Here is a 27,069-nt window from a genome sequence, read left to right on the forward strand (position 1 = left end):
TAAGACCACAGCATTCTATTGTGAGATGCTCCGCCCAGAGGGAGGAGCCAAATGCTGCCATCAAGGATATAAGACAAGTTGTGCAGACAGCAAGTAGATCCCCTCTTCCAAGAGGATCAGCTGAGACCTTCTCTACACTGGACCTCCAGAGGGAAACTACACCAGTCTACAGGACCGTGCTTGGACAGAACCATATCTGCTACCACCGCCCTAGCCAGCAAGTGTCAGGTTGTATCTCTAACTCTGTCAGTAGTGCTTCTTTTGTGCTATTATATGTATTTGGTTCTTTGTTCCCTTTTTTTTTTCCTAATAAATTGTATTTCTGACTTAAAGCCTCTCACTAGTTTCACTCTTCAAACCAAGACAACCTCACACCCAGTTTGCCTCTAACGCAACTAATAACTCTCTCTTTTTTGCAGTGTAAGTAAGAACCCAAACAGCTAATTTCCTTACTCTCTACCTGGAGGCCAGGATATATCTATTGGTTCCTAACTATGTCAGGCCTTAGCCATTTTTATTTACTCAATATGCCAAAAAATTCCATTACACAGTATATTTTTTTACAGCTTCTTAGACTTTTATAGCAGTTTGTTTGGGGATTGAAGAGGGAGAGTTACATTGGCAAGGATGTTTGGATCGGAATTATTTAATAAAAAGCAGTAACAGAAAACCATGATTCCTCTCTTATTTCTACATTTATTTTATTATACAAGACATTCTCCTTGACTCCATACTAGACTCTTTTAAAAATCTGCCATGTTCCGAGACATGGGTTTAAAAGCCTAAATTTAGGCTCTCGAATCTGCAATGTATTTGCCTGCAGGGTGCCAAAGCTCAAATTCACCCTTCATATTAAAGAGTGCAGTTTCTCTGGCTTCCCTTTTACCAGCAGTGAAGAAGCTTATTCAGTTTCAAGAATGTACTTTACCACCTGTCAACACCATTTTTTGGTTGTGATGTTTTTTATAATGAAGCTTTACCACCTTTCACTAATTTCTAAGTAAGCCTGACCTTCTCTTAGAACAAGCAAAAACTAGCTGGTGTTAGTTTGTTCCTTTTCAGCAATGTATCTTGCATCTACACTGGTTGCTGGGCTTTGGAAAGAGACTGAACATGTATTTATTGACTAATCAAAAATACAGTAAAAGTAGAAAGACACAGCAATATTTAAAATCTAGCTGATTACCCTTTGGTGGCAGATGACTAACAGCTTACCTCAGCAAAGCAAAAATTGCTGCCAAAGGTTTCTTCATAGAAATAATCCTTCTTTATTATCCAAGTTCACAGCTGTATACACTGCAGGCAGTAACTAAAAACACTTAAAAAGCACGATGCTAAAAAAACAAACCCCAAGCTTACGTGACCATGATGCTTATAAAGGTCCAATTCTGCCTCACTGAAACCAACTGGAGGGGCCCTGCCAATGATTTTAGTGGTAAAGGAAGTCATCTCAGGGAAAATATTCAGAAAAAGTCATAAAGCTGCATTCTGCTCATTAGCAGTAAATGTGTGATTCTCTCTGGCATGAACAGGAAAAGACGTAAACAACTCCAAGAGTTCACAGGTTACTCAATAATCTCCTTTTTGAAATAATAGGACAACAATAAAATAATTTTTCTGTCCCCCATGCACACATGCAGCCCCAGCTGTCCAAGCCTTAGTATTTCTTTCAGAAAAAAAGCTGTGATTATACACAGCTATTGTAATAGTTCTTCTGGGGCTAAGTCTTGAAGCTTTACATGGAACATTACCTTTTTAAGACTTATTAAAATCTCACTTATTATTACTAATCACTATTCACTTTGGTAAAATGTATGAAATAGGACCTAATGAAAAGAGTAACATATACTAAGTAATTCAACCACTTAACATTGTTTGCTTGGAGGGAAGACTACAAGGAAATAATCTACTATTCCTCTCCTGCCATGCACTCCATCTTCCCTTCACATAGCTTTATTTGTCCTTCCTAAGCCACACTCTGCAACATTTCCATACAGTTAGCAGAAGCCAAATATGAAACTGAGCATGGCTAGGTGACAAAATACCAGCCATTGATTTGAAACATTGAAATTAGATGGAATCAAACAGATTCTACCCCTTTCTTCCCGAATCACTACTGCAGGAAATAATTCCTTTTAGACAAAAAGATATGATCCCACTTTTCCTGATGCATGGTTGGTGAAGGAAGCTGTAAAGGACACCCACAGCAGCTGTGTGGTTCAGTAGTCAGACCTCAGCATTGCTCCAAAGTGTGAAAGGTGGGGGCAGTAATGAATATTGTCCGCTGCACAGAGCCTGGGGCCCTGTCAGGACTGGAAAGAGGACTTTGACATTGAAGATCCACCTGCCAGAGCCAGCAAGCAGCAAGACAGAGAAGAACAAAAAGCTTGGGAACCTGTATGAGCAAATGAGCCTCTGACATGTACTAAAGAACAGAAAACTTGGCAGACTGAGTATGGAAAATAAATTTAGAATAAGGAAAATGTGTTGAACACCTTTGTCAGTCCTTTGAGGTTGAAGCTGGTGAAAGCCTAAGAGCTTCTGTGCCATAAGGTCTGCCATAAAGAGAACCAACTGAGGGCATAGCTGATGACTCAGTCAGCCCAGAGAGCCCACAGAGACCTCTGAATGACTTAGTAGGCTGACATGTATCATGCAGCATTACCAGCTCAGCATTCAGAAACATGATGAGATTTGTGCTAAGTCTGGACTAATTAGCCATGTCTCCAAGCAAGGCTAATTAGTCCAGGTTCCACATGTGTGCTGACATGGTGATATCATCCTGCTTGAAGAGCTAACTCTGCAGTGTAACAAACTAAATTCCATCACGAAACAAGGCCAGCCCCTAAAGTAACAAACACAAGATATTTAGAATTTTATAAGTCCAAACTACTGCTTTAATCCACACTTAAAAAAACCTCAGCAACTGGTGCTGGATATGAATGAGAGGTGCCCTGTTCTTACCCACACCACATCAGTCCAATTCTCTGTCAGAGAATACTGATGGGATCAAGTCCCTAGCCAGAAACATTCTGGAATTTGGCAAAGAACTTACTGGGATTCCTGAGGCAGTGGGAAGTCTGAGCAACCAGGAATCCTTCAATCCAGTTCTCTTTCCTCCAAATTTTCTACTTCATGTCTTCTTTTAGTACATTTTTTCTGTTTTCTTCAGTATGTTTATAATGGTCAAAAACATCATTCAGTCCTTCAATTCGGTATGTTGCAGTAGCAGCTGGAAAACACTGTCCAGATGTTTACAGCCAGCTTTCAGACCTTGTGTTCATGCCTCTGATGAACCACAAACTTCCTTACTTTCTTGCCTAGGAAGCCACTGGTGAACCCTGTACAGCAGCAGTATACTTGGAAAAGTGTGGATATGCCAGGAATTTGTGACCATTCCAATTTATCCCCTAGTTATTGCAGTTGCACTTTTGTTTTTGTACACATACAGTATAAGTATTCTTTATCTAGAATATATGATTCATTTTTGTATTCAGTTTTACTGTGCCTAAATCACATAATTACTGAATGGTTTGGGTTGGAAGGGACCTTAAAGTTAATCTCATTCTGACCCTCCTGCCAAGGGCAGGGACACCTCCCACTACACCAGGTTTCTCAGAGCCGCATCCAACCTGCCCCTGAACACTTCCAGGGATGGGACAACCACAACTCTGGACAACCTGTTCCTCACCACGCACCCAGCAAATAATTTCTTCCTAATATCCAGGCTAAACCTAACCTCTCTCAGTTTAAAACAATTTCTCCTTGTCCTATCACTTCTTGCCCTTGCAAATACACAGCCCATCCTTCTTATAGTCTCCCTTCAGATACTGGGCAGCTGATATGCAAGAGTCATTTCATGTAAAGAATACTTTTTTATGTTGCAGGATGCATATAGAAAAAAAAAAAAAAAACAAGCAACAAATTCCTGAAGAGGAAAACAAGCCTATTAATTGTTGAAGTAATTCTGAGACTGATTTTTTCCAGTACAATTCTGGAGTACAAAGCTTCTACATTGTAACTGTGTTGCTTAGCAGGTATTTCAAGTATATATGTTTTCTTCAAAGGTGAGTATAAACAAAAGGACTCTGTGAGAATAAACTCATATTTGCCTATTCTCTCATTATAAATTATGTGATCTTTCCAAATAGAAGCACTAGAATAATTAAACTAATTTTCCAAAATTATTCTAGTATATTCAATTACAGATTTTAATTATTTTTGAGAAATAATTTGCAGTGTTAATGAAAGAGAGAGTAGTTAGAATCATGTCAGAGTATGGGTTTCGTGTCTCTGCATTCCATAAGCCTTATTAGAAATGTAAATCAAATATTTGATGAATACTAAAAGTCTATTGGGACATTAAAATGAATATTACCATTGTGACTCTGAGAATCAGGTTGAAGTATAACAGAAGTCACTTAAGGTAAGTGGATTTCGATGCCAAAGGGAACATTAGCTGTTTTATAGAGGCCTCTAGAGTACTAGCCGGTATTAAATGTGAAAAAATAGATGTTTAAATAACACTCAGGTTGTGACATGAACCAACAAAAGACACTAGAACTTCAAACTTTCAGCTGTTACTTCATATACATTGACCTCATCTCCCATGTTATAGTAACTGAGGACATCAGGGTGATGGAAAACACATAGATGGCATAGGGGAGTTGACTCTGAGTTTCCCAGATTAATCCCTAATCTTCCACTATCAGTTAATGAGAACTTTGACATGGCTTTGAAGACAGGAAGGTTTAATGCTGGCCCTGGCATACATCTTAAAGTATGACTTTGTATTTGATGTGCAGTAAAACCATCCAAACCTCACCATGTTCTACAAAGGGCATTTTGATACTCTGAAAGATTTAACAGCTTTCAGCAATTAAGACACTTCTATATATTTATTGTTAATATAGTTTATAGTATTTTGAAAACTATGCAAGCTGAAATGTATCCCTCCTAGGAGCTATCACACTTTGGAGAAAGGAGTAAATGGGAAACAAAGATGAGCTGCCTCTCCTAAGCTGACAGACAAAGGCTCTGTCAGGGAAACGGCTATTACACATTTTATTCCATCTCAGTTTATCCACAAAGCACCATGTTCCACTATTTTTTGTGAACTTTTAAGCAGTTACCTACCTCAGCTTTATGTTCATTTGAAAGAAAGAAGGAGTTACACCAGCTAGGAAAAAAGTATAAAAATTCAGTATGCTTGCTCTACCACATCCAAAGTGAGATATACAAACAGCAACAACTGGTATTGTTGTGGTGAAGGGATAACTTCAAATTTGTGTGGGTTATGGTGAAGTCCAAAGAGAAATTGTAAATAAATGCATGTTTGTATTTGACAGAACCAGGGTTATGAAGAGGGATCCCCTAAACTCAGGGAAATTTCTACACTTGAAACTGTCAGAGGATAAGTTCTATGCCAATTTTTTTTCATTATTTGAATGACATTTCCTGCAGGTGAGTGTGCTTGGGAAGTTTTAATTATATGTGGGCTGAACTTGAAAGAATAAAAGAATTTCATACTGCTCCAAATTGAACCTTTGGACATCTTGTACCACAAAATCTATCTACTTACTACTACTTACTAGGACTCATATTCAGACAATTTTGGGTAGTTATGTCCATTTTCTAGATTTTACCCTTTCCTTCTCATTTCTATAATTTCATCTGTGGCCAGTACATTTCATGATCTATTATGTTAAGGTATCACCTACAATACATTTAAAACCAGAAAATGTAGATACGGATTTCCTTTGCATGATGTATTGCTCAAAATGCTCCACATTCAAGGGAAAGGGAGAACCAGTGCAACAGCATAAGGCACTGCTCAAACCATCAATAAAACAGAATATTGCCAAAATATTTTCTTAATATAGATTGCCAGTTTTCTCTCTGACCTAGAAAAGTGGATGAAACTTATAAAACGTCATATGATACAAGAATTTTCCAGGAACTTTTCTGCAATTTTTTCCACAGAATCTAATGGAGTGGAGCATAAGTGAACCTGTGTAATGCACATGGTCCTTGTTTGTTTTTTTTTTCCCCAGGATACACATACTAATAAAACATTTAATTTCAAATTGTTTGAATTTTACCTAGACCATTTCTGTTACATTTAAATAGCCTTCCACTAGTAGAAAAAGACAAATAGCAAAAGCAAATTTAGTAAATGTATTTATTCTGTCAGCATAAAACTTTCAACTTAAGTTTTACAGAGGTTCAATCATGAAGTGTTTCAAGACTGTTTCAGGGACATAAGTGACTTAAGTAATTATTTAATTACTTCAACACAAATATTTAACTCAGTGTGACAGCATTATGCCAACGCTTAAATGAAAATTGCTGTCATGTCTCTAATCCTATGACTAGGACAATTATTTGGAGTGATGAGCTTAATTCAGATCAGTTCTATTAATGTCACTGGCCTCTGGTTTAAACACTACAAACAAGGGCCTGTCTGTATGTTTAGAAGACAATAAGATTTCAAAGGAAATATCTGTTTGGGACTTAATCATTTAGCGTGGAATGTTTTCTAACAAAAGAGCTACACCCATTAATGCATGTTCTTGGATGAGAAACTAGGATAACTAGGATATAGGAAATAGCATTTTCTCTTTCATTTAGCAAGAACCATTTATTTATATACAACTGCAGAAACCCATCATTTCCCACAGCTTTTTAATCCCACACAAGATTTATTAGGTGCTGCCTTGAACTACAGCAGAGAGATATCTTGAATCTTATCCTCCACATCTGCTCCAGAGACTTTGTTTCAAGAAATAGGATGGTTATCACAAAGGCATCTAATGCTAAGGGTGCAGTTTCAAATAGATTCAAAAGAAATTACCACAGATACACAACTTTCAGCACAGCATAATGAAATTAGAATAATAATCCATTAAAACTCCAGTACTGATGATCATGATAAGAGATGTCCTCTTCTGTTGGATGACAGACAAAATTAGCAATAATACACAAAATCTCATTTTGAGGTATAATGGCAGACCTGAGACCACTGTAATCCTAGCAAAACAAATAATAGAAAGCCTAGAAGTTACTCATCATCAAAACTGATAGCCAAGTCTGCTTTCTCTAGGAGAAAAACACTGATGGAAAATCCCACATTGGTAGAAGGACTGGCAATTCTCTAAGAGAGTTATAAAGACAATATGATGTGTTTATTTTGATCAAGCAGACATAACATTTGATAACAAGAAAAGTATTATTACTCACAATATCGAGTAAAACTACTTTATGTAGAGTTACTACAACAGAGTGCAAAAAGGTCATAATCAAAAAGGAAAAAAAGCTCTTGATAAGTCTTGATACACTGAATGTTAAATGATAGAATTCATGTAATTATTGGGTACTCTAATTAGGTGTTTTTGTAGCTGTATAATTTTTCAATCAGGTGTGAAAGGGGCAGAATCTTAGCCTATAAAATATTCTTCTGGATATAAGCGCAAAGGAAATGGTTTATGTAGGAATCAGTTGCTGATATCAGAAATGGTTGATTCAATGATTTTGCACATAAATTTGCTCTAGGAGTTGGAGGGTTTTTATAATTTTATTTTTGAAGGGTGGGTCAGTGGCTTTTGTTGAACAAAAAAAAAGGAAGCATAACTATGTAAATCAAATTATTGATTAATTTTATGCCATATACTTAAGAGAACTTTAAATGCAGCAATGGATTACAGAAATATGTGACAGGACATTTAAAATAACAAAAGACTGTTACTCAAATAACTTAGCAGCATAAAGCAAGGGCTCCCTTTGCTGAAGTTAGGGGAAATATAAGAAAATATTGCAAACAAACTGTCAAGATGACAGCATATAACAATCCTGTTATTTGAAATATAATTTGTATAGACAAATTTTACAGTTACAAACATTTCACTACAAATACTAGTTTTTCCATTTTACAGCATGAAGGAGCTTTTTGTCACTTCTTTAAACTGAAAAGAAAATCTAGTATAATCAGCAAAGTAATTGTGTACTAGCATAATCAGCAAAGCCATTTTAATGGGGCAAAGACCCTGTACTCCTGCTTTTGTAACTAGCACAAAAAGTTGAATGTTTTATTACTGACAATTTTCCTAAAATGTGTCAAACTATTGAAATGTAATAGGAAAAAAAACAATGTCAAGATTTTAGGATTCTATTAAAGAATTTAGGTAAATGCTCTACTTTGGCAAATATTTTGCTTCAGAAACAGCAAGTCAGATTTTGTTGAAAAGCTCTTTTAACTTAATCAGCTTCTTGCACATATTCCCTATTGCAAGAAAGAATTCAAGGACCTTTTTTTGGCTCAAGAGGCAACAAGAAGTTGAGAACATGTGTTAGGTAAATTCCTGGAGGAAAGGACTTAACATGAGTGTGTATGTGAACACACATGTGAAAGATAAATAAAATCAGCTTCCCCTTTGAAAGCACCTATTTGTTCAGTATGGGCATAAAAAGCAGTTTGAATACAATTTTAAATAATTCAGCCTAAATTTCTAGCACCAATTCAGTATACAATCAGAGGCAAACAACTTCAACTGCTCTTTGTTTCTCAATTTAAGAAATGAGAATAATATATATTTGTCTACATCTCAGCAGTATAGGAAATATCATTGCACTTTCAAAGTATGGCTAAAAATTGCTGAAGAAGAGATGACACTCTATAATAACCCATGGAGTAATACATAAACTGGATATTATAATGATCCTGTCAAAGAGAGATGTTTAAATTCTTTACATTTATTGCCCTGTCAAGACATCTTTGACTATGGGAACTTGTGATTATTCACATTTCCTGCTGTGTAACGAGGGATTTCTTTCACTGGATAATTATTTTTTTAATTTCAAGCTATATTATGCAAATTTTCAACTTTTGTATTCTATATGTACTAGAAATACATAACCATGTACCTGTGTAGATGCATTCTACTGTGCATATACTGGAATACAAAATATAAGTATGACAATACATATTTTAATAGGCATGGTAGCTGAATCAATTGGTATGGTCCATCTCTTTGCATCCAGCATGTTCTTCAAACTTTCAAAACCTAATATATATCTTTCTGACCAAGAATACTGCAATGATAAATCTTTTCATGTACTCTTTGAAGCATAAACTTTCTTGAAACATGGAAAAGACATGTATATTTGTAGCAATAAATTGAAAACATTTAATTTCTCTCCCACATGCTGCTATTCTTTGGAATTTGTAAATCACTTAAAATTACCAAATATTTAAGCTCATATTTTTTGCTGACTCTTTTTTTTTTTTACAATGGATCGAAATATCCCACTTAAAGGGTGGATAAATACTTTCCTGTCAAAACTGAGGTGAAATATAAAGTGAGGTCTCAGAGAGGTCTGTCCTACGTTCTCTTCAGTATGACTACTAAGATAATGGAATGGAGAAGTCACTTTATAGAGCTTATAGGTGACACCATGCTGGAAGTACTTACAAGCACTTTACAGGAGAACAGTCAAGTTCAAAATTGTCTTGAAAAATTGGAAAAATGCCCCAAAGTCAATAAGAGGAAATTCAATAAAGTGCAAAGTAGTAAATTTGGAAAGAAATAATCAAATGTTCAAAAATGAGGAAAACTGACTAGGCAATAGGAAAGATTTGTGCTATAGAGAAAAACCATCAGAAGAGCAGTCAACAACACAACAGCAAAAAGAGCAAGCGTCATCCTGAGGTGTTTTAACTGATATGCTGCTATTCAAGTATGTGAAGTGATGAACTTGTTCTATCGACACTGGTGAGCCCTAAAGAGCAGTTCCTCCATTTAAGGGACTAAAGTCAAAATCTACACAAAAAAAAATGTTTAAAAAGCCAGTTCCATTAAGACAAGTGGAATGCATATACAAAATACACAAAGCAGCATTATAATTACTTGTTAACCATTTCAGCATGGCTAATGCTAATTTACTTATTCCTTTAAAAAGCTGTTAAGATGTGTGCATTATCATATCAAGGGAATGAATTGCATGAAATAGATTAGCCAACTGAGACACTAATGCTTATATAAAAACACAAATTCCCTGTAGTGACATTAAGGAAAACACAAACTGCCAGGTGGAAAAGGATGTAGCATGGTAAATCATAGAATTATAGACTGGTGGAATTGTTTGGGTTGGAAGGGATCTTTAAAGGCTCATCTTCAACTGGATCAAGTAATGTAGTGACCCAACCAACCTGATCTTGGATGTTTCCAGGGATGGGGTATCCACCACCTCTCTTGGGCAACCCATTCCAGTGTTTCACCACCCTCATTTTAAAGAGCTTCTTCCTTGTATTTTATATAAATTGACCCTCTTTCAGTTTAAAACCATTACTCCTTGTCCTGTCACAGTAGGCCCAGGACAAAGTTTGTCCCCATCTTTCTTGCAGACCTCCTTCAAGTGCTGAAAGTTTGCAATGAGAAATTTTCTGGGCATGGGAAAAGCCAAATAGCTAAAGAACAAGACAGGAAATTTGATCAAGCCACCCTATTGCAGTTACCCTAAATGGTGACATTGGAGAGAGGAAGAAAATAAACCCATCCTAAGCTTCAGTTGGAGGTTACACTCCACCTTGTAATGAAAAATGTTGGTCCAAGGGAGGTCCTTTCTCCCTGATATTCAGACAGATGGTCCCAGAAGAAAAGGGTAGGGAGACGCAGTTGGCATAGAAAACAGTAAAATATAAGTATCTATATCCTATGTATAAGTGTAGAGAAGATCCATCCTTTAAATTCAAACATACCCTTCTTTCTTTAGAGCAGATTTGACACCGCACCATTATTAGTACAATCTGTAAGCATAAGGATTGTGCTCAGGAGCCCAAGGCACAGAACAAGACCCTCAGGGCCAGATTCTAAGTCAAAACAAAAAGCCAGTCCAAGAATTTATAGGTTAGGTATGGCAGGAAGAATGAAAAAAAGCACAGGAGAATTAAAAAAAAAAAAAAAAAAAAAAAAAAAAAAAAGACAGCATCAGCCTGGATGACAGGCAGCAGTGTCAGCATGGTGCTAGTTCAACTCTTGTCAACTAGTCTATAGACATTGTATCAAAAGAGAATTTTAGGGAGAAAGCTTATTTTTCAGGAGGTTGTTCTTATGTAGATTTTTAGATTAATTCTGAATGTAATGCAAAATATGAACAGACCTGAAAAAACTCTCTTCATCAACAAAGTAGCATATTTGTTTTGTTTAGTTCTCAATTTATTATCAAAACATCTTAATAAAGCCATGATTATGCTTTAGAATATTATTAATAAATCCATAATGATGCTTTGTAATATTATTACTGTCAAAAAGAAATAACATTTTAACCATGTTTAAAGTAGGGTTGGTGGCTGGACTAGGGTACTTGGGCCTATGTGAAAAATTACATTTTCTGTTTCTATTTGCCACCCCCAGGAGGAGCATAGTGATCATAGAGCAAAATACTCAAGCAAATTAAGTTCTTAAGCATGAATTCTATATTGCTTTAAAAAGGAAACAACAAAAAGATACACACAGGCTTTTCTTGGTATATATGTGGAAGGCATCCAGCAGGGATTCTCGCATGCTCATTGACAAACATTCCAGATGATGTGGGAGTTCTTTTACCTTTTTAACCCATATTAATCTGTATTTCTTTTGGGAGAGGATCAGCAATTAAGAAGAAGAGTATACTCTGTGTATTTTACTTCCTTTTGCTGCAGTTGACAGTGAATGACCCACAGTCCTAAGGGCCTGAAGGAACCATTAAATAGATTTGCATTTAGCCTTGATCCAGAAACCATTATGAAGGAAATGCAAAGCTTTACAACAGCTCTATTAAGACATCTATTAATGCATCTGTTCATTACCACTAGCCCTCTTGCAGAGCTCTTACACAATAGAATTTAAATTTCTTGATGTTGTATTTGGTCATAAGGATAACCTTCATCTCCCTCAGGGCTCATTATTGCATAGGTGTGGAGAACATTATTAAACAACAGTACAATGGGAGAAACTCCTGAGTATTGTGTTCTGCCTTATGCATGAGAGCAATTACACCTCTGTTCCTACTACAATATGCACAGCTTTTTGCTGCTTGTCCTTTAAGAGTTTGTTTAATGAAAAATAAACAGTTTTAGGAGGCAATTTTCCACCAGTGATGCAGGAAGCATATTTTTCTTCAGAATCTGCAGAGTGCTCAACACAGAGGGGTCCTGCTCTATAAATAAGGCTTTTCTGGCATGACTGTAAGAGAAATTGCTGTTAGATGTTATTTATTTAACAATTTATGCATAGTTACACATGCAAACCACAGTTAGGAAGAACTGAGAGAGAAAATAACTGCAGGGTGCATTGGTGAGAGCTGCAGTCAGCCAGTGCCATTTCTGAGCCGAACCTCCAAAATCATGAGAGCTTTCCAAAAGTCCCAGCAACAAGCACCAGTTATGATGGAATTGATGGTGGGACTGAAAACTGCTGAAGACTCAGCATGAGTCAGGCCCTGAACCATGGGTTGTGACAAGGGGCTGCTCTAATATCCTTGTTAGCTTCATGCAAAAACCAAATCCCAGGGACTTCCTGCATCTCTCCTGCCTGTCTGCAGCTTGAGAGGGAATTAGCAGTGACTTTAATGAAGATACATTGCTTCGAGATGTCTCTTAGAGATCATTGTTTTGCACTCTCATTTGTTTTTTCAGCTCAAGAAAGACCAGTCTGCAACCTAAAAACTCCCATAAAAACCTTGCTTCCCACTAATATGTGTGAAAATTTAAATAAATAAAAAATCTAGGCACTTCTGTGCTTAGATGACAAGATGGTTTACTGCCCTCCTACAAATACAGAAAAACCTACAATGAGGCAAGGCCAATATAAATTGAGATGGCTTAAAGGCAATTATTCAAATTCTATGCAATATTGCATATTCTTAGGCTAAACACAAAATATTTTGTGTAAATACAGGACTACTCATCAAGATCAACAATAAAAAAATGAAAAAATATGGATTTTCGTAAAGGCAACTCCAAAGGGCTAGTTGCAGAGAAAATCCTTACTGTGTTTGCAGGTTTTTGAAAACAATCCAATTATCAGGATGCTGCAACTGTGAACAGTTTGCCTTCACAACATATAAACAGCTACAACTATTTCCCCAATCCAGTCCCAAACATCATTAATAGCAGTAATTTCAGTGACTGCAGCATACAGCCAATACCAAGATATTATGGCTGGATTCTTCAGCAAATAGAGAAGCAAAATAACTAGCACTCCTAATACCTAACCTCCAGACATGCATGGTTCCTCTGAGCTCAATGTAAAAGTTTACCTGAATAGAACACACAGCACTTTGACTCAACCAGAGGGAAAAAAGGTAGTTTAAACATTGGCTACAATACTGTTTTCAAAAAAAACCAAAAAATTTTAAATAAATATTTTTCATGGCAATTAGCTACAACGTCAATGGATGCATCAAAGAATTTGGCCAAAATTGATTGGTTCGTTACCTCTATTTTTCCTGTTATATTCAAGCAGAGTACAGCAGTGCTGCACTGAGGCTTTCTCCTGACTGCATAGTGCATGGCAGTCTGCTTTTCAACAGCAGAATGGGGTAGCAGTACAAACTGGCTTGAAATATGATGAAATAGCATCATTACTTGTGTATGAAATCTCAAAATCACTGCACTATGACCTTAATTTAATTGGCTTTTTCATGAAGCCACTCATGGAAATTCATTCAATTATTTCTAGGCAGTTCCTAACTCCTCAGCCAGCAATGTGCTAGGTAGTAACACAGTCACTGATTTTCCCTTATATTGTGGAGAACAGGATATGTATAGATACATCTAGAAAATCATCTGTGGTTATGTTCATCTGACCTAAAGGAACCTTGGTTTCCCAGAAGCTGAAAAACAGATTTCATAAGGAAAACACAAATATGCTTGTCTGTATGAGCCTTCTTTCAGGACTCCTGAGTCCACTCCAAGTATCATTCTCCTCTTCAATTCCTGATAGTGCCATTACTGTAGTCTGGTTTGGTTTAATTTTTGTACCAGCTCTGCTTGTACAGAGACTCAAACCACTGTATTGAAACAGCATTATATAGTCTCTTTAAAAAAAAAAATATCCCACCTATTTTTCTCATGCACATTTCATGGTATTTTTTAACATATAGTCTTCTTTCCTATTTTGATAACAAGATCTTTGTTATTTAATAATGAACATCAGCATTTTGCTACAAATATTTTGTTTTTATTCTGATAAATTTACTACCTTTGGTGTCTAACCTTTACAAAAAATAAGCAGATCCTTTTGTAGTTATGAATGGTACTGATGTAATTAAAACTCACAAGAGATTATGTAAAATTAAAATTCTTCAAGCTTTTCCTGTCTAAATTATTATTAGCCAAAGCCAGCATTCATTTATGACTGAAAATGGAGAATCAACAGGACATTTAACATCTGGGCACTGCTTTTTCAGTATTGTCTAGCTTCAATTAAAAAACAAACAAACAAACAAAACCAGCAAAACCAGTAAGAGCAAAATGAGATGGGAAAATTTTCAAGAGATCTGAATTTTTTTTTTACCTATGGTCAGAGTAAATAGACACATGTTCCCTTTTATTGTTTTAATCTTCCATGAATCAGTCCACAGCCACACAGGATGCAAGGTTAACCTGAAAATGTAGATCAGTAGATCTCTCCACCATTCTGCCTAGACACACAAACCTCCTCTTCTCTTTTATCTTTCCACTCCTGAATAGGCAGACTGATGCTATGGAATGCTTTTGCATCAGAGTATGGTGGCATCAAATCAGTATTCAGGGAAACCAAACATCCAGCCAGTTGCAGTGTCTCTCCCAAACAATTTAGCAACGTTTAATTCTGTTCATAACTTTTCTTCAGGAATTATGACATCTATATTATAAAATTGAGGAAGATAGGCACTTTGCAGATAAGTGGAATTTATTCAAAATAGTTCCGTGTTACAAATCACTTTATGGGTGCCCTTTAAACTCAGGCACATCTCTATGTTTTAGCAATTATTCATAATTTACATGTTCACAATTTAGAAGAGTTTTAAAATCAAAATGCATTAGAAGCCTACACTGCCTCAAATGGCCAAACAAGTCTTGATAGCACTTCACATTCAAGAGATTCTAAATAAATTAAATAATGACTAGGGAAGCATGAACCTTTCCTGGTGTGTCTGTGAACACAGTGAAAAGTAGCAATAGTCTCCCAAATCTAAGATATAAAATAAAAACCTGTCTCCCAGTCACAAAATATCCTGTTACCATAGTGATGGGGGCTGAGCAAACTACTAAAAATACCTGGTCTTATTCACACTGTCTTAGGAAGGTGACCTAAATGACACGTGATAGATGATTTTCCTTGAGAAATTGATGGCATTTATGAGGAGCCAACACTGGAAAGCAAGTCCCATGTGTGGTAAGACACTCAAAGAGACCACTTTCTCAAAGATGCAGCTTGGAAAGAAAGGTGTCTGGGACAAGGCCTGCAAAAAATTATGATCAAGAGAATCCACATGTAGGTCGTCAACTAGACAAAAGCATCAATTACATGTGGGTTTCTCTCACTAAATAAAGTTGGACTTAAAAAGCATTCTTTGGAGCTGCTAATACATAAAATTAACCATAACCTCCAAAGAAGAGCACTGTCCACAAGAATCCTCCAGATGTGACTGTCAAAGTTAGGACAACTCATGTTTAGACTAGCTTTGGTTCACAACACCTACATATGTCACTACAACCAAGAGGGGGCTAATAAAGTGTGCTACAGGAGAAGCTGCCAGGGGCATCTCCCACATCCTGTTTTATTTAAAAACAGCCATTTAAGAACATTTTAATCTCTGAACATTTCTAAAAGTTTCCTGCTCTGAACTGTTCAAGAGTGTTGGAAGGCAAACACCACAAATACTGCTGAGTGTACAAAAGGGTTAATGTTTGCCTGGAGTCATCTGCAAGTGCAGACCTGCCACAGAATTGCTCTGCACCCTCTTAAGGATATTTTAAAATAGTATGGGATTATATTCCAGTGCTCTTAGACACAGTGAAATTCTGAAAATATGTGTTTTATTTCAAGTATAACAATAAAATGCTCCGTTTTGGAAAAGATCATCAACACCAGATAAGGTTTATCTGGATTATACTTCTAAGAGTGGTATCTTATTCATTCAAGGAAAATTAAATTAAAAAACAAATTAAAAATTCATTAAAAAATGACAACCAAAAAACCCAAAACCTGCAGCACCTGCAGGTGAAATCTTGTTCTGTTGTAAAGAATTTACAAGAAGCCACTTACCTGAATAGGCCAGCTGGGGGACATACTGTATTCTGCTGGGAAGTATTGAGTATCCACAGTATCTCAAAATTTCACAAAGATAATTTCTGACCATCTTTTTGACAAATCCTCCCTGGGAAAACACAATTTCACAAACTGAAAAATAAAAGTTTTTCTTCAGATATATATTTGAAATAAGGTATTAGGTACTGGAGGGAGTTTTTTAAGAAATATTTTTCTCATTTTTCAGAAATACTTCTTCAGAGCCAAGTTAGCATGCTTGAAATGTTTTGTATGAAGACATAGGCCTGTGCAGAAGTTACATGCTGGGGTACTTTGCTCCTGACTTATTCCTGCTCTGAAGGGAAAGTCATGCATCAGCCTTGCTGATGAAAGGAGACCAGCCGTGCTGAAATACGTCTCCCATATTAGAACCTCTCCATATGAAGAGGGGATGGTCAGCAGAACTGGTAGAAAAAGGTTGAGGTAAGTGAAAAATTATTGTGGTTAGCATTCTTTTTTTACTTGGCAGATACGCTCAACCTAAATCAGTATATGAAACTTCTCCCCCTAGGGTATTAGGGCATTTCCCACAGATTTTTGCAGATTTGGTGAGATTCTGCAAACCTTTTTCCCTGAGGCAGAGGTTATGAGTCTAGCTGATGAACTATTGATTAACAAAGCCATCAGACTTCCTGTAAGGCTTAACACTGTTAGATCATATTACACTCCATGTTGTGCATGAGCATCTATAAAATTTTTCTTTCTGTCTTCAAAGCAGAGAAAATTAATGTCACTTTAACAATTTCCGAAAATCAGTATCTGCCTTCTAAGGCAGAGTTCATACTCTAATCTCTAAAGACCATGAAGAAAAGACAGCGAAGAAATGAGAAGACAACACATCTCATTTGACTTATTTCTATTTCTTTGAAATGTCTTTTTAAAGAAGATGAAAAAAATTAAAGTAGTATTTCTAACTCTTAGGTGTGAAAAAATGTTTACCTAAGTCGAGCTTGTAGTATTGTGTTTGGGTGTATAGTTAAATGCTCACCAATTCTCTTTCTCGCACTTTTTTCCCATGAGGGAAGCTGTTTTCTAGTGTACACTTGACTAATCTTGCTCATATTCTGTGATGAGATGGCCACTTGTAATTCTAAAAGAGGAATTTGAAGGGCAATGGATGAGACAAAAAGGAAGTTTAGATTAAGCTTTGCAGTCTAAACTTTATTTTCCTTAGTATCATCGTATAATCCTTGAGGTGATAAGGACTACACAAACAAAAACATTCAGAAGAATGCAGATGGGAGTGAGAAAAGCACTTGGAGCTAAAGAACAGGCAGGTTTCTATCAGTCAACTATCTTCTTTTAAAACTTTTCTGCTTATGTATCAGGAGAAGCAGCCCATGTCTGTAATTATATATATTTCTGTTCTATCGAATACAAGATATTTTTTTTTTTTTTTTTTTTTTTTTTTTAGCATTTGAGATGTAAAACAAAGTGGGAGAAGAAGAGTGCAATGAACATTCTGTTAGTTACAGGCTGTTTCTCTACCTGAAAAGCTGCAAGCCCCAGCATTGACAGTAAAACATGCAGGCACATCACGACTCTCTGGAGGCAGAGGGATCAAGTGTCGCACGGGGCATTCTCCTCTAAAAACTGATACAGAGCCTTCTGGAGATGAAAGGATGGGAATGGGCACCAACACAGAATTCAGTCTCACTGAATTCTGCCTAACCTTGAAGGTGCAGAACAACCATGACAGTCAACCATGACAACCAGACTAGCTGAGCATGGGGATTTTTAATAGCAAAATAACAGTCAAGTGTTCTGACACTATGAAAATCTAAGTGCTGAATGAATTAAACAACCAAAATAATATCTTAACATTTACTGTCTTGAATAGTCTGTGTTCAACCCACCTTCTGATGTATCTTGGAATGCAAACTACAGCTTTAAGTTCTCCATTGCCAGGGTGCTTTCTACTATATCAAGGAGCTGCAAAGACTTCCAAGTGGGTTGCATTTTTCTTGTGAGTTTGAAGGTCTCTGGAATTTAAAGGACAGAAGATTCATTGTTTCAGTTTGGTGGACTATGGGTAAACATTCTAGATGGCAAACTGTAATGTGCACCTAAAATAATTACAGAATCGCATAGAATCCTCTTATTTACATGAATAGCTTGAAAAGATCGAAAATAAACTCTTGGTCATTTACCATGTACAATTACAGAATTAGCATCCAGATCTTCTTGCCAAGTGTTCTGCTGCAGCTGGGTAGATCTGCACAATGCCCACGGCTTTGCAAACTATAAGGATTAAGTTATTTTCAAAATTGTTAATATTTTGAGTTCTTATTCCACTATATAGCTTTGGTTTTGTCTGGGAGGTTTTTTTTTTTTTACAAAATATGAAGTCATATTTTTGTGCGCAAATACATGGTAATTTGAGTGAGACTAAAGAAATATTTTATCTGCCAGGTCTTACAATTGAAGTGGTAATACAAGCTATAGCTGAAAGACATTGAAAGCTTTAAGTGTTTCTTCCATATGAATGCAAACTTTCATAGATTTTATTAATGTGTATTCATTAAACTTGCCAGGAAATTTCACACACACACTCAAAAAAAAAAAGAAAAAAGAAAGATTTAAGGAGACAAGACAAATATATTGAAACCAATCCTTTTCATAAGAACACAGCAGGAAATTCTGTATTGGAGATTTTCCTGTCAAAACAAGATAATGGAAATACTAAAAACTGAGGATATTCAATATCCTGGAATATACATGTATTTGTTACAGTAAAATTACTAAAAGTAATTTTAAAACTCTGAAAGCTCTCAATTTTATCTTGATACAGGATGAGTAGAAAGGAGCTCCCTGAAGTTTCATCTCCAAAGTCCTCCTATGTGATAACCTTACTATGCTTCAGCTGAGGAAATGATCACAACATATATGATAAATAACAAAAAATGTTGGATTTTGCATTTCAAGCAGTGTAACTGGCAGAAATGTAAACCAAACCATAGCTGAAAATTTTCCATAGATGATATTAGGTTTTCTTTTTGTCCTGAAGATACAATTCTGAATAGAAATAGTAATTTTATACTTAAGGTCATGAGTAGCTGTGTGCATAAAGTCACTTTTAACTTTATTTAATACATCCAGATTGTGCCCAGACTAAACCAATCTGCTTGAAATAGCTTTGAATTAAGAGGAAAATGAGGTTTTATGCCTGGTCTTCATTCAATGAGGTGCTAGTAAGATAAAATTAGAGAAATGGAAACTTGGGTATTTCTCAAAATATTGTCTTTTGGTAGTTTTGTTTGTTTGTTTCTTTGTTTTTGAGGCTATTAAATGTTGACTTTTTTAAAAAGAAAATTACTTAGATGATGCGTTTCATCTGAAACTGATTATTTTCTGGCGTTTTATAGTACTTTCTCTGTGTAACCAAAAGTCTGCAGGATTTCTCATCAGACCATCTTTTTATAATTAAAAAATACCATTTGCACTTATTCATCACTCCCCTCTATGCCACAAAGACAAATCTGTTCCATGAATCTTGATCTCTCTACTGGCTAAAAAATCTTCCAGGTATTCCATAGAACCTGACAATATGGCACCACAATTGCATCCTTCACTCATAATATGATAGACCCTTTAACCTTTCTCACTGAACAAGGAGCTTAACCCTCTATCGGCATCATTCAGCTCCATATCTGCAGAGACCGTGCATTTACCATCTTGCCCAGAGAGTCTGTCCGAGAAGAGCAACATTTTAATTTGTCTGTAGGGTTTTGAGGAGATTGCAGTTTCCTGGGTTGCACAGGGAATACCCTGAGTGGAAGCCCATCACCACAGTTCTTTCTAGACATGCCTGTGTGGTCCAGGTGATGCATATCTGCTCTAAGACAGGAGAATGTGCCAAGCACAGAAATATTCAAGGGCTGCATCTCTGGACTGATCAAACCCACTGTCTTCAAAGACCAAGAAACAACATTATGTTAGATGGACAAGAAGGGAAAAACCTGACTGACTACATGAATATATAGAGTATACACAGCATTTCTACATATTATTTGTTGTCAAATTTTGAGAAAATTTTATCTAAGGCAATTATCTATATTGGGAGGGCAGGGCCCATTATGCTCTCTTGAAGGAGAAAAGCTTGAAATGTTGTCATAACAATGTTTTTATATTTATTTCAGATTCTACTTAAAGTTTGAAGCTTCAAACAAAATCCTCAAATCAATAGGTAAGTTGAGGAAGAGGCAGATTGCTTAAGGAAGGCAGGGTACTTGGACAGAAGGAGAGAAAGTCTTCTGAAAATCTGCACATTTAATTATTTATTTTGTTTAACAAAAATGTGTTTCAGATCAGTTCTGATTAAGTTACCATTACATTATTTTGTAGATCCATGATAAAAAAAATTATGTGAAAGATATCGACAAGTGGCTGTTTGAACGATCAAGTGCACAATCAAACCCTCACTTAGGTACAGCAGCTGTCTGCACTACAGATGTCTTTGTAAAATCAAATTCATGCTGCAGATCTGATGGGAATGCATTGAATGGCTCTTCCTACTGAATTATACATGTGGCAATTTTTTTTATAATATCACAATTTAATTTCATGCAATTTACATATTCTGATTAATAGTGCAGGGCAAAGACATATTTAATATGCTGTGGGACTGCTGTATAAACAATGACTGATATCAGTATTTTGTCCTGTTCTTTAAGATTAATTAATTTTAAGGTTGTAGTCAAGTTACACTACTCTTTCTCTTATATGCCACAAAAAATGTATTCTAAACTACCTTTTGCTTAACATAATTTCTCTCAGTTACACTATCTCTAATGAGAACTTTTACAGGAAAATATGTTGTTTTAATGGAACAAGATAGCTAAACAAGAAAAAAAAGTGCTTTTTATTTAATAAGTGTTTAGAATATACTAAACCAGAACAAATACGAAGCGGGATGGTTGAAAAGGAATTTCTGTCAATTTATCTGCATTGATGTATATTCCATCACTTAGAAATTTCAGTTCAGATAATGCTACTAATTAGTTTTGGCTGATATTGGAGTATTTTGTATGCCCCATTTATAAAAGCTGTTTGCCCATCTGTTAATAGGTTGGAAGTGATTAAAGGACACTTATTTTGGCTGTTGCAAAAGCCAAATCATTTTAAAGCTGCAAATAAGTGACAAAATCAGCTAAAGGTTTGCCAAGTTCAGGACCTGATTTTCTTAAAGTATTGTGGTGTCTGTTTCCTTTCCTGCTTGCCTAAAGCGCCTCTGAGTTTTCAGTATATAAAAGCACAAATTCATTCTACCATGGCAGGCTACACCTTCTATTTGTTTAAACTGAGGTTTTAATGAACTTTGAATGTTTTTCAGATCTCTAGCATTTTTGCTGTTTGTCTACTAGCTTTGAAGCTTTGCTTCTGAGACCTTAATTAAAATGGGGCTTACAAGAGTACTCAGTATCACCGTATTTTAATACCTGGCCTACTCTTCCTGTGTGTTGTTTTATCAGTGTGCAAAAAAGAATGGGAAAGCCAGAAGAAAAAGAAGACAAAAAATAGGATAAATAATTTGGTTGACAAGGATAGTCATGGACAGTGAGCTGGGAATCAATAGAAAATCAAAACTTCTAATGATACAAGATTTATGTGTGCCATTGTTGAGGTAATTATAAAACTTCAGTTCCATCTGGCAAAGAGCCATAAATTTAACTTCAATGAAGGTAAGAATTAGCCTTGTACACAGACCTGGAATAATTCCCACATGGCATTTACATCCTATGGACTACCTGAAAGCGAAGGTCACATTTAAATGATACTCTTCTTTGTACAAATATTTAACTTAATGTTTTGCAGTATGAGGACAGAAGCTGACCCTTACTCCCAATTAAAAGTAGCAATCGAGTTGTGAAAAGAGCATTTTCACAACTGTTTTTTCTGCAAACTTCTGAATACTTTTTCCTTGACTGGGTTTAAATGTAATACCAAAGGGAAAAGAGCAACAACTAACTCTAGATTTATTCTCTTAATCTACAGATTTAATTTTATAAATGAGCAACATAAAGTGCTACCGACATACATTAAAGAAATACCACCTGCTGCTAACTGCTTTAATGGAAAATCTGTCTAGCACTTTCTTTAATGATTATATGTCTTAAAAATTCAACAAATGAAAGGATTATCACCAAAATCATATTAATCTGAAAAGGATTAACAGCCTACAGTTGAAAGACTTCATGAACTGCAGTAGGAGAGGAAGGATCTGAAATAAAAATGCAAAGAGCTTTTCACATAAATAGTGCAGAAAGACTGTTAAAGGTTGAAGCAGCAAAAGTGAAAATGGACTGTAATGAAGAATGGGGATGTGAATCAAACACATCAGTGGTGAAAATAAAAGAAAATCACAGAAAACATTCTGTAAACTCTAACATCCTTAACACCTGTATATGCATTTTTCTTTGCAGGTTTCTGTGACTGGCTGCACTCTCATTATCATTGGTAATTTTGGACTAATACAGATACATTATTTTAAATGTCTTGTTTAAAGAATGAAAATTTTATTGAGCATTCTGAACTTAATGAAATGCTGAGAATGAACCCTTGGCTTCCTATGGATACAGATCTTTTGAGGGTTAGAAGGACCTCCCATAGTCTGCAAAATACTTTATCTTCAACAATACAGTTTAGCTTCTAGAATTTCAACACACAAAAAGAGTGTTTTATTTTTTTCTGTAATACCTTCCCTGCCTGTAGGACATTAATGGATTCATGGCCAGGCATTTCTTGTTATTTAATGGCCAACAGAGTTCATTTCATCAAACCTCATTCAGTAGTTATCCATATTCATGAAAACACTTAAGGATGTGTTTGATTTTAGCTTTAGTAGGATTTAAGGATATGTTTAAAGCTTGGCACATACTTAAAATGCTATGCTGAATTTGGATGGAGGCAATCTCATGCTTACCTGAGCTAAAGTTAAAATTAAGCGGTTGCTTAAGTATTTTGCTGAATACAGATGGAGTGCTGAACTGCGTCCCAGTGATTACTCATAAGTGTCAGTATGCTCTCAATCCAGAAATTATCACTTTACAAATAAAATCAGAAGATATGCATATACATAATCAATGTATGGATGAGTAGAATTTTGATGACCAGCTAATTACAATTCATGCAGACATAAATTAATAAGAAGATGAAACACTGCTCGAACTCAAACATACATCCCAAATTATTAACTTGGATTGCGCACAGAAGATAAAAATAGGACAATAAAACAAAATGTAAGCATAAGGACAAGCCATATTGACAAACACAATGACAGCTTTTGCTTCCAGTTGAAGACACCTATCTAAACCTCTGTGGGACCAGTGTGGTTGGTCTTATACTAAAACTTGCCTGGTTTCCTAATGCTGGAATTATGTTAAGGGGAGGTTATATGAACATCAAACAAACAAAAGCCAGAATCACGATTCTGAGGTTTTGCAGTTTAATGACATTGTGAATCTAAGGGTTCTACTTGGAAATGGTCTAAATATATGACTGCAACCAACTTATGCTTTCTAATTCCTCTGTCAGTTTTCAATATTAATTACCAAAAGAAAAACATTGAAAAATAAGTTTGAAAACAACTACTTCAGTTTCATCTGTACCTCATATTCCTCCTTTCTGACTTAGCATTTGATGCAGGGCTTTACTTTTAGTTGGCTTGGAAGAACACTGTAGTCTGGAAAGACAGAAAAAAAGACCTTGTAAATTAGATAAGTAAAATCTTAGCTCATGTCTGCCACATATTTCAAGAACTCTACATATATTTTGAAAGGTTCCAAACTTAGACAGGACTAAAAAAGTTCAGATAAATAAATCTACCTAATCAGTAACCACAAATGCTGGGGATGAATATAGCCATGCTTTGCTTTAAACTTCAGTGTACAGGTTCAAAAAAGGGAAATATTGCTTTCACATTTCCATCTTCTCAATGACTACTCTCTGTCTTGCTACCGAATAATTCTAACAGATGAGGGTTTTGCTGTGATGTATTTTTCATCTAGCTTCATTTTAAGAAGGACACATCATCTATTTTTAAAAAATGGGTAAAAAAAATCCCAACAAAATAACCCAATACATAATTGAAGAATGTCCTTGTCATTTTAATTCCTGTGTTCCCAAAACACAGCTCTAAATAAAGCATCTTAAAAAATGGATATCTGATATCCTGATCCATTACATCTGTTACCATTGATGGATGGTAAAATGGTATTCAAGATCTGTTATCATTAAATGTTTTCCTGCCTGATTATTGCCATCTTATCTAGCCCGTTTTATGACAGAAACTATCCCACACCTCTCGCAATTCCATACACTACCCCATAGATTTCTTTTCTTTTCAGGACAGCATGACTGGCACATTGTATTTTGTCACTAACTTGTGACTGTAGCATGGCCACACCGCCTAGAAGGATACAGACACTGTAATGTTTTCTGTTCAGACTAAATTCTTTTCCTTTCCATACCCAACCTCCTACTGTGTTTTGTACTCCTTAGGGTTAGAGGTTTCATACAATTAAATGGCAATTTTAAGCATGTGCCTGTGTGAAAATGCCAAAATCAGGGCTCATTCAGGTGTGCATATATAGAGCAATTCTCTCCACCAAACATTTTCATTACTTTTCAAATTACCAGCATGTTTTGATGAACAAATCCTGTTTTAAAATGTCATATGTGGTACATGCTAGACTAACGTAGGCAACTACCTTACAACTACAACTAAAATATTCTTTCAGGCATTCCATTTAACAAGTTCACCCACTGAGTCTGAACTCTAGAGGCTGATTATCATTTTTTTAATCAAATAATGCAGGTTTTAAAGGCTGCAAAGTCAGTGCCCTGGCATGTATTGCAGGTTTCCAGCAGGGATGCATGAGTTGCTCAACAGTTAAACATTTTTCTTATGAAGGCAAGCATGCAATTCAAGCAACTGCTATTGCAAATAGAAAACCTGGCTCTCCACAACCTTGTATATTTTAGGATCACCAGGCACCACTGTTATCTGGTGGGAGAGTTAAAATCCATGCAGATGCTCAGGAATAGCCCTATTTAGTACCTCATTTTATAGGTGTATAATTCTTGGGTCATTTATTTAGTAAGTTCTGTGTCACCACTGAGTAATCCTGCCCAATTTAGTTGGCTTTTATATTAGCTAGCTGTATACTGGGTTTTGCATCTGGTTGTAATCTAGGGACTGGCATTCTGATGTTGCTCCTCCCAGAACTAGAGTGGCTAAAGCCTATCATTTTATCAACCTCATTCATCTACTTTGAAACCCTGTCAGCCATCTAAGGTATATGCTGGAAGATTATCTACATTTTAGTTCATGTAGTCTAAAGACAAGACAATGACTAGTAAAGTCACCCTCCATAATTTAATATGAAATGAAATTATGCTTTTTCTGCAATTGAGATGTGACTAGTTATTTAATGAAGAGTCTGGATGTTAACACCAGCTGTCTGAGGGAAAAAACATGAGAGAAGAGTGGACATAGAGGTGCAGTAGGCAGAGTATCTGCATAAAAACCTCAAGAGCCATTCTCCAAAAATTTCTTTCTGGGCAAAGATCCAGCACTACAGTAAGTGACTTTTCCATGTCTGGGCTTAAATGTATGAATTCAGGAAAGGATAAACACATGAAGTAACAGAGAGAGTTACTGAGTATTTTAGCAATTCACCTGAAATTTCCCAAATCCTATGAAGACATTGTCTGAGTCAGTCTTATATCCTCCAACTGTGCATATCAGTATGATTCTGGTTATGAGCTGATAGTAGAAACTAAAATCTTGCTATGCAGTGATCAGCATGGGCCAGATCTCTGAAGATCTCTGACATTCATGACTCAAGTTTCAAACACATAAAAATGTTAGTAATTTCAAAAACTATCCTTTTGAGATGACAAACCATTGATCAGCAGATCGCCATACATGACTTAATAAAGCTGAGTGGAAACTAATTTTCACCTTATTTTCTTAAGTATTCTTTCTTTATTTAAATACAGTATGTTGCACCTTGCTTTCAAAATTTGACCATGTAACTTGAAGTATGTCCCCCTTTAAAAATAAGGAAAGTCATATCATCAACCCCTGATAAGTGGGAGTTGAGAAATACATGCAAAGGTTCTTTACAACTTGCACTGCCAGGTGAACTGATACTCTGCTGTAGCAAAGGAGTCAAATGGCTTTATCTTCTCAGAATCTTCCATGTAAAGCAGTGAAGCAAAGCATGTGTTTAACCTGGAATTGGCTGCTCCAGCTTTACACCAGGATGAGCCACTTGCCAGTTGAGTTCAGTCTCCTGCCTCCCACTTGCAAAAGGAGTTTAATTGGCTCTAACAGCAACCTGCACACAAGTTGTTGAGAGAAACCAAAAAAAACACAACAAACTAATGAACAAACAAAAACCAGCAACAAACACATCTAGCTGAAGACCTCATACAGCGTATTTCTTCCACAGTCCTCTATTTGTGCTGGTCGACCACCAATCCAGTGTGTAGTGACTCTTCAGATAGCCATTCCTCCCTCTATATTTCCAATTTTTATTCCTGGCCATCCAAAAGTTCTCAATTCCTTTCCTTTGCTTCCCAAACCGTCTTTTAAGTCTCCACTATGTGTTCCAATGGATTGGATATGCTTTCCACATCCAAGGCCACCTCCCCCTTTCAAATTCCCAGCTTAATTATGCTGGAGACAAGGGTGGCCTACAATAAAGACCTTGCTTCCACTTCACAGGCCACC

General features: G+C 36.1%; 1 pseudogene; it reads right to left on the reverse strand.

Moving 5' to 3' along the window:
- The window catches only part of LOC116808254 (uncharacterized), a 70,743-nt pseudogene that overhangs the window by 19,149 nt on the left and 24,525 nt on the right, over window positions 1–27,069 (reverse strand).

This window comes from Taeniopygia guttata, chromosome 4 (genome assembly GCF_048771995.1).
Source record: "Taeniopygia guttata chromosome 4, bTaeGut7.mat, whole genome shotgun sequence".
NCBI lineage: Eukaryota > Metazoa > Chordata > Aves > Passeriformes > Estrildidae > Taeniopygia > Taeniopygia guttata.